Source organism: Arachis hypogaea, chromosome 12, assembly GCF_003086295.3.
Source record: "Arachis hypogaea cultivar Tifrunner chromosome 12, arahy.Tifrunner.gnm2.J5K5, whole genome shotgun sequence".
In the NCBI taxonomy this organism is placed as follows: Eukaryota; Viridiplantae; Streptophyta; class Magnoliopsida; order Fabales; family Fabaceae; genus Arachis; species Arachis hypogaea.
Window position 1 is genome coordinate 114,216,515 of NC_092047.1, and position 9,159 is coordinate 114,225,673.

The 9,159-nt window shown below is 34.6% G+C and overlaps 1 pseudogene; it reads right to left on the bottom strand.

Annotated features, from left to right (window-relative positions):
* Window positions 1-1,528: 1,528 nt before the first annotated feature.
* LOC112728438 (uncharacterized) lies at window positions 1,529-6,039 on the bottom strand (annotated as a pseudogene).
* Window positions 6,040-9,159: the final 3,120 nt, after the last annotated feature.

The following is a 9,159-nucleotide window of genomic DNA, read 5'->3' on the forward strand; positions in this document are numbered from 1 at the left end:
TCTGAATCAGATTTTTGCTCAGGTCCCTCAATTTCAGCCAGAAAATACCTGAAATTACAGAAAAATACACAAACTCATAGTAAAGTCCAGAAGAGTGATTTTTATTTAAAAACTAATAAAAATATAATAAAAACTAATTAAAATATACTAAAAACATACTAAAAACAATGCCAAAAAGCGTATAAATTATCCGCTCATCAGATGTCTTTTCCTTAACTTTTGTTGAACGCAAAAATCCATGACGAGCATTCTATGTTGTGTTGTTAAACTCTCTCCCGAAATAATTTACAATTAATGCAAAATTTCTAGTCGACTCTTTTCTACAAGAAGAAATCGATTTGAGAGCTTGTCATGCCACTCTTATAGGTTATAAGATGTTCGTCTCTCTTTTTAAAACATGTATTTGCGATGAGAAGATCAAAAGTTGAGAAAAAGTCCAAGATAGTTTTACCCTCGGCATTGATCAATCCGAAACCATGGCCTCCGTAAATACTTTCATACCCGGTCACTTCTCTTCCACCATGGCCATTTAAATCTCCTCCTAAGAAAATCTTATCTCCCGATGGTATGTCTTGGACTAAACTCTCTAGATCCTCCCAAAATCTTATCTTGTGTTGTTCGTCCGAACCCACTTGCAGTGCGTAGACGCTAATCACATAAAAAGTACCTCCCTCCACCATAAGTTTGATAGAGATGATCCGATCTCTCACCCTCTTGACATCCACTACATCCTTCTTCCACTGCTTATCCACAATAATACCCACTCCATTCCTATTCTTCACATTTCCTGTATACTAAAGTTTGAATCCGGAAGTATCCAACTCCCTAACCTTCACACCAACCCATTATTTCTTGTAGGCACATAATGTTAATCCTCCTCCTTGTCATGGTGTCCACCACCTCCATGAATTTTCCTATTAGAGTGCCTATGTTCCATGTCCGAAATCTCAACCTTCTATCACTCCGATCTTTACCTTTTACTTTGTGAACTAGCTTATTTACCCTCATCCGTTCACGAAAATGTGGGAACTCTTGCTCATTTAACACTACATCCGGACATCGATGCAGTGGCCCTTGCTCATTTGACATTGTACTCGAGCCATACAGCGCGTTGCTTCCGGACAACAATCTAGCTTTAGCGCAATAACGCCTTTGATTCATGTCATGAAGATTCGACTAAGTTTCTATATTGGTTGTCGAAAACCTAACACAACCCTCCTCTTTTATCCGGACTTGGGACCGGCTATGTATCACAAGTGTAACTTAGGCGGAGTTATCTCAAATTTTTTACCATTTGCTAATTAACGATAGAGAGGGAGAGAGAGAGGGGGAGAGGAAGAGAGAGAAAAAGAGGGAGGAAAAGAGAGAAGGTAACTACTTGGTAACTGCCATAAGCTTGTTGTTTTTAAGTTTTGTTTCCATCTCAAATTCTTAACCATTTGCTAATTAACGATATAATAATAATAATAATAATATAAAAAAATTCATAAAGACAAGAGAAAGCAAGTAGTGAAAGAAGCTAATGTAACTTATGAAAAAATATAGAGTATTAATATACTATTTGTCAACTTATTGCCAATAATAATTAATTATCATATTTTAATTACAATTAACATTGACACATTCAGGAGACACATCTACAAAGACACTTTCATTAGACACAGTCATAAAAAAGACATTTCTATTAGACACATCCACAAAGACACTTCCATTAAACATAATCATAAACAAGAGTTGGCAAAAGTTGGTAAAATCCTTGTTAGTTTGGGGTTGACTTAATTATTTTATTTTATTTAAGGGTTAATACTTAATACTAGCTATATCTTTTTTAAAAATTTTGATAGGTAAAAGTATTCAACAGTTTCGATTTTAACAATAACCCATCCCTAATCACTCCAACATATATATACATGTTACAAACAAGACAAAAGATGAAAATATTGTTAGTTCAGTTGTCGCCAGAAGACAATTTTTGCTTCTTCTTCCACTGGTATGCAGCTTCTAAGATCTTAAGATTAGTCGTCTGAATTTCTTCAGGGAACAAATAGTCGATATTTTCCCCAATTCTGCCAAATCAAAAGAACAGGAGTTAATATGAAATCTAGTAAAGGCTTTTATAACCAGAATGGCAAAAATAGAATATTGACAGTAACAAAATACAAACCTGGCAGAACCATCTTCAGTAGTAACTTTTCTTCTCTTTTTGAGCTTCTTCGGCAGCTTAGACTGGACTAAGCTAATATCACCAAGCTCCCCAGAAGAAGCCTCCATGTTGAGCCATTTCTCCAATAGCATTGCCCTTTCTTCCTTCAGTTCCGGAGCTGACGATCTGAAGTAGTTAAGAGCTTCCTCAAACACCCCTGATTTAAGCACGAAACAAAAGTAGAGTGAATCAGGATATCATTCCAATTCAGATAAAAGAATAAACAAACAACAAAAGCATCGGGATCACATACTTCTAGCACGCTGAAGGCATTCCCTCCCTTGCTCTTCTTCTGTCAAGTCTAAACTGTTCTGATCTATTGCTGTAGCCTCGAATTCCACATAGCTTATCCATACCTTCAAGTGCTTTGTTTTATTAAGAAGCCTTTCATAAAGCGCTCTTGCTCTCTCAAATTCACCTTCTGCAGTCTCAAAGTCAATATATGCCTGATTTGAAATCACAAATTGATAGACAGGTTAGCACAAAAATGCACATAGCATATTAGAAAAATTATGCATTACATAAGATGTCATAATACATCAGAGAAAAGAAATGATGAAAGAATGATATAACAAGAATGGTTAGGCATTGATTGGTACAAGGCATTAAATGTACCTTCCACAATAGCTCAGGCATATCCAATGCTGGTTGAGCGATTGCAAGCTCGAATATTGCTCTAGCTCGATCAGTCTCAGATAAAGATCTCTCCAATTCTGCATACTTGCTCCAAGCATAGCAATTTTCAGGCGACCACTCCAGATACTTTTCATATAGTTTTCTGCATCTATCTATGTTACCAAGCTGCAGTTCTATCTCTATATACTTCTTGAAAATCTGTTGTCCAGAGAGCAGGGCTGTGTAAGATAACCATGCTTCAATAAAAAGACATCATTGCATTTACATCAGCATATATATTACCTTGTCTTTTGGAGCCTTTCCAATGGCATTTCCTAATATCTGTCAAGCACCCTTGAGATTCAGCTGACGTATTTCAAACTGGGCTGCTAGAAGCCATATCTTTGCAAATGAAAACTTACTATGTGGTATCAAGTTGAGACACTCCCTATAAGAAAGAAAGCCACAGAGAGGAGCAGCAGTGTCAATATACAATACAAAAGATCAACACTGGAGTTTGGCTTCAGTTCCACAGATGTTGTGATATTCATTCATAATTATTGAAATTGCAGTGCTATGACCATTATCCAAATCAAATCACTATATGTTAGACAAGGTTATGCTATATCATAAAGCTAATTATCATGGTAACTCCAACCAGTCAATTTGATAGGGTTCAAAATTGAATCTATTTGAGTCTACAGTATCTTGAAGCACATAAGATACTTTAAATGCAGTACATATGCTAATTGAAGTAACACATTCTCTTTAGACTTGAGTCCACCTATTCACTAATACCAAAATTACGAAATTTATGAGCAATTTTATTTTATTATAAGAACTTAAAGATTGAAGCAAGAGCCACAAACAGATGCGAACATTATATTGAAATTTAGAAGAATTCCAAATTTAATTTCTGAACTTCAGTATTACAAGGCACAAACCTGTATACATCTCTTGTTCGATCCACATCTTCAGCATCAAGCTCTTTGTAGAGTGCATAATTAATCCTAAGTAACACAGACAAATGGCAAATATTAGGGGGCAAATGAAAAAAGTAAAAATCCCGAATAAAAACACATTAAGGAATAAAGTTAGTCGAATCAAACAAACCACAAATAGATATATCGCTGCCAGAATCGCTTCTCCTCTGCAGGAGGAACATTGGCTATAGCTCTCTCATACACCTCCTTGATCCTTTCCTTATTGCCCACACTCTCCTCCAATCGTATATAGTCAAACCATGAATCATAGTTCAACGGATTTTTCCTCACTTCATCCTCATACTGAAACCTCCTTTTTCCGACAATAGCATCCTCAATCCCTTCCCTGTCACCATACTGCTTCTCAAATGCCACAAATTTACGGTACAAGTCTTCTGCCCTCCCCTTGGGAATATGATCAAGAGCAAACTTATATATACGCCTTGCACGCTCAGTCTCCTTACATCTCTCCTCAAACTCAGCAAAAGCAACAAACAGCTGCTCAGCTTCCTCATCATCAGCAAGCTTCTCCACCGCTCTCTCATAAACATTCCTAGCCTTTGCCACCTCCCCATTCTTCATCTCGAACTTGGCATGCCGAATCCACGCCCCAACCCTAGGGTGGCACTGCACAAAACGCTCGAATATCCCCCTGGCTCGCTCAATTTCATTGTACCTAAGCTCAAACTTGATGTAAGAGAGCCATCCCTGCTGATCAGGCATCCACTTCATCCACCTCTCGAAAACCTGCCATTGTGAAAAGTCAAGTTGCTTACTCTTCATATAATCAGTAATATTTGTTAGCTATTAATTGTTTCAACTTATGCAGCAGTAGCATTAGAGACATATAAAGTGTGATGTTATATAAACTGTAATCCATGTGTGAGTAATTTAATTCAGTTCATTCACTCATAAAATACCTGTCTGGCACCAGCAACATTGCCAAGCAGTTCCTCCATATGTATATACTTGTACCATAACTGGTCGACCCTCGGTAGGCGGGTGACAGCGCGGTTCCACACGTTTCGCGCATGGTTGATGAACTTGTTCTTCATCTCCATCTCTGCATACTTGAGCCAAAGGGTGTGGTTCTTGTTGTCAACTTCCAGTGCTTTCTCCCAAGCAGAGCGTGCTCCCTTGAAGTCCTTCTGAGACTCTTCCCACTGTGCATACTTAATCCGCACGCCAATGTTCCGTCTCACACGCCGAATCAAGTCCTCAAACTCTTTTCGCTTGCGGAGGCGGTACTCGCCAAGCTCAGTGGCATCGGGGATCTTCTGCTTTGGCGGGCGGATTTCAAGCTCTTGCCGCTCCCGAGCCTCCCGGAGAATCTGCTCCGCTGTGATTTGAATCGGAGCAGGTGTCTTGTTCTTGACCCGCGTTGGCCGTGGAAGCTTCACCTCCGTGTCCTTGAGCGTGAGGTAACCCAATGTTGAGTCTGCTTCTTTTGACAAAGACATCGCCCCAGTTGAAAGGTGCAGTAAAACGAAGGATTTTGCTGTAAGAAAATCGCGGTTGCGGAATTTAAAGCGTTTGTTTAGTCAGCTACAATTTCTTTGTCCAGCTGGTTTGAACTTCAGATGTCCTGTGTTCCAGCTGCATTATAAATTACAAATTGAAAGTTGAATTCAGCAACACAGATCACATAACAATAGCAACGGCAATTCACATAACAAATGCTAAGTTGAGTTCTTCTTTTACATTATCTTGATGATGTGCCAGGTTCCAAAAGCATCAGTATGTGGTGAGGGCAAATCATTATGAGGGAAAATTCTAACTAGTTACTTAAAATTAGAATAATTTTAAACAAATGCTATATCGAATTATCAACTTTGAACTTCAGAAAAATTAACTAGCAAATAAGGAAAAATAACAAGGTTTTGTACCTATCTGGCTAGAACGGCAACAGTCGAGAGAGAAAGAGAGGAGAGCAGAGGCATAGCTCCGAAGGAAAGAGCAGAGTGGATAAGGAACGGCGGCAAAGGCGGTGGCGAGGCAGACGCAAAGGCGGCGAATGACACCAACAACACGACCCTGGGGAGTACCTGGCGGCGCGATTGAGAAGCCTTGGCGACACTGTGGCGCGCCTTGATCGACGGGATCCTTGGCGGTACTGCCGGCGGCGGGGTTGACGGGAGGATTCCTTCACTGCTCGAGCTCAGGCTAGAGGAGAAAGGAGAGACTGAGACTGAAAATTGAAATAGGAGGGGGTTAGGGACTCGCGGTATAGTTCTAAACTTAGGAGTATTTTAATAATTTCAATTTCTAGGCTTAAAGTAGTTTTTTTATATTTTTTTTTTTATATACGAAAGAAAGGAGACTCGAACTCTAAACCTCTTAATTGAGTATGAGGAGATTGTGTCATTTGAGCTATAAGTCTATAACTCATTGGCTAGGCTTAAAGTAGTTTAATTGTAATTAAAACTTAAATTTGATTTTAGAAAGATTAAGATAAAATAACTTTGTAGTTAAAGATTAAATTATCTTTTTAAAATTTATTTTTTTTAATTGTATTATACATTTGAAACAATAGTTCAATTTAAAAATACTAAAAGATTCTCTTAATCATATTTTAAAAAACAAAATATTTTTTTAAAATTAATTTTAAAAGACTAAAATATCCTTTCTGAATTAAAAGTGTTTATACAACCATATTTTAGGGCTTGTTTGGGCCATTTTTGAAAAAGATATTTTTTAAATGAAATTTTTTTTAAAAAAAAATTACAAAAATAAAAGAGATTTTATATTTGGATAACTTATGTAAAAATATTTTTTTATTTATTAATCATTTAGATAAAATAAAATAAAAATATTTTTTTGTTCATTTATTATATGAAAAAATATTTTAGAAAAAAGATCTTTTAAAAAAAATATAAATTATAGTTTCTCAAAAAAGATGTTTATTTTATTTTTCTAGTATTTTTATTTTTACTATTAAAATATTTTCAAATACACTAAAAAAAAGATTATTTTTCATTAAAAAATATCTTTTTATCAATTTAATAGCGCTCAAACAAGCACTTAATCTTTTAAAAATAATCTTAAAAGATATTTAGTCTGTTTTTTTAATATACCTTTTGTTTGCCTAATAATAAAACCCCATCTAGTTTGTTGACAAATTAGGCAAGTTACTACATATGAAATGTTTTGCTTGAGTTTAACTATTTATCAGAGGATATGAAATGTTAAAAAAATATATATATATATATATTATAATCTTTTCTTAATTTTTTATATTTAAGCTTTTTTAAAAAATTAAAAATAATGGATGTTGCAAGGAAAAAGAGAAAATGAATTATACGTACCTCTTCAATACAAGCTTTGTTATTATTTAATTAATATCTTTTGTAAATGAAACACTACATACAAAGTGTAGCGTTCTTTGCTTTTTTTTTATGAATTATGAAACACTGCATTCTTTGTTATAGAATGCGACACTCCAGTCAGAGCATTTAGCAAAGTGCTCAAAATGATGTCATATATATATTAGTTGTTTAAAGTGATGTCATATTTTATTCGACATAAATTTCAAAAGATCACACTTATATAACCTATTTTAAAATATTACATATTGAAATATATGTTTATTTTTATTATCTTGGATAATTTTCTGTATAATAGATAATAGATAGGTAAATAACATATTTTCCCCCTATAAATAAGATCATTATTTCTTGTTATTTATTTGATCTTATTAGAAAACTTCAGTTAGCACTTAGCAATTAGCTAACAAAATAGTAGATAAAAATATATTAAAAGTGAAAAAATTTGGCCAAAAAAAGTTGATTTATTGATGCAAACAGAATTATAGCATTTTAGTTTTCATCAAAATCTGAAGAAGTTCTGTACATTACTGGACAAAAATCACCTTAGGTTTTTCTTTTGAATTTCAACTGATGAGAAATTTGTAAACTACTACACCTTTATTGGTTTTCAATAGGAAGGGGTCAATGTATTTTAGAATTTAGAGTAAGAAACGACAATATCATGATAATCTTGGTTTGAAAAAAAGAAAAAGAAAAAATTAAAGTGTTCTAAATATTAAAATCATTAGCCTAGACTTGTTCATTTTCTTTATATTACTTTTGTGTTCATTGTTGTTTAATCTATTTCTTCTGTATTATAGTGTGAATTTGTGATGGATTAGATGATTCGGACAACAGTGTATTCCTTGAAATTGCATGCTTTTTCAAAGGAGAATGCAAGGATAATGTCTTAAGGTTTCTAGACTCATGTAGTTTCTATGCGGATGTTGGAATAGACAATCTTGAAAGTAAAGCTCTTATAATTATTTCCTACAATAGAATACAAATGCATGACTTGATATAGCAAATGGGTTGGAAAGTCATTCGTCAAGAATCGAATAAAGATCCTACAGAGCTCACTCGAATAAATAAGCCTGAAGATTTCCATAATTTATTGAAAAATAGCAAAGTAAAAACACACAGTACACTCATTTTGTTTTTCCTTGTTTTGAATTAATACAATAGCCTTTTCTTACCATAAGTTTTTGTTTTTAAGGAAAAAAATTTAATTGAAAGTATAATAATAGACTTGTGTCAAATTAGAGATCTACACTTAAATGCTGACAACTTCAAAAATACGCCTCAACTAAAGTTTCTTAAGTTTTATGCTCCATGGGATGAAAAACAATTGAATGTGTACATTCCATACCCCTGAAGCCGTTTTCTGCTAGACTCAAGTATTTGGAGTGGAATAGTTATCCTCTGAATTCTCTATCATCAATGTTCTGTGTGGAGCAGCTTGTTGAGTTTAGGATGACAAACAGTCAAATTTCTAAACTTTGGGATGGAACGTAGGTACTAATACCAACATGAACTTCATTTTTAGCCGTTTTGTTTTGATTGGAAATTGAAGATTTTTGAATGTGATGAATGTATCTCTGAATTGTTACAGGAACTTCCGAATTTGATAGTGCTTTACCTTTATGGATGTAACAAGTTGGTAAAGCTTCCAGATTTCAGTAAAGCAACAAAGCTTAAAATGATAGATCTTTGGAATTATGAAAAACTATATCAACTTCATCCATCTATTTTATCCAACCAAACTCTTGAGGAATTATATCTTACTCGTTGCACAAAATTGGAGTGTGTCAAAGGCAATTTGAAGTCTCTTAAAACATTTTATGGTTATAATTGTTCAAGCCTAAAGGAATTTTCAACGTCATCAGAAAACTGCCGGATTTGGATATCTCTTTGTGGAGAATTAAAAGTATACCAAATGAAATAGGTAGCTTTTTTTCTTTTGAGTATCTTTGTCTTAGTAATTGCAGAGAACTAATTGAGTTCCCAAACAACATCAAAGCTCAATCAAGGTTAAGGGCTCTTGATGTAAGTG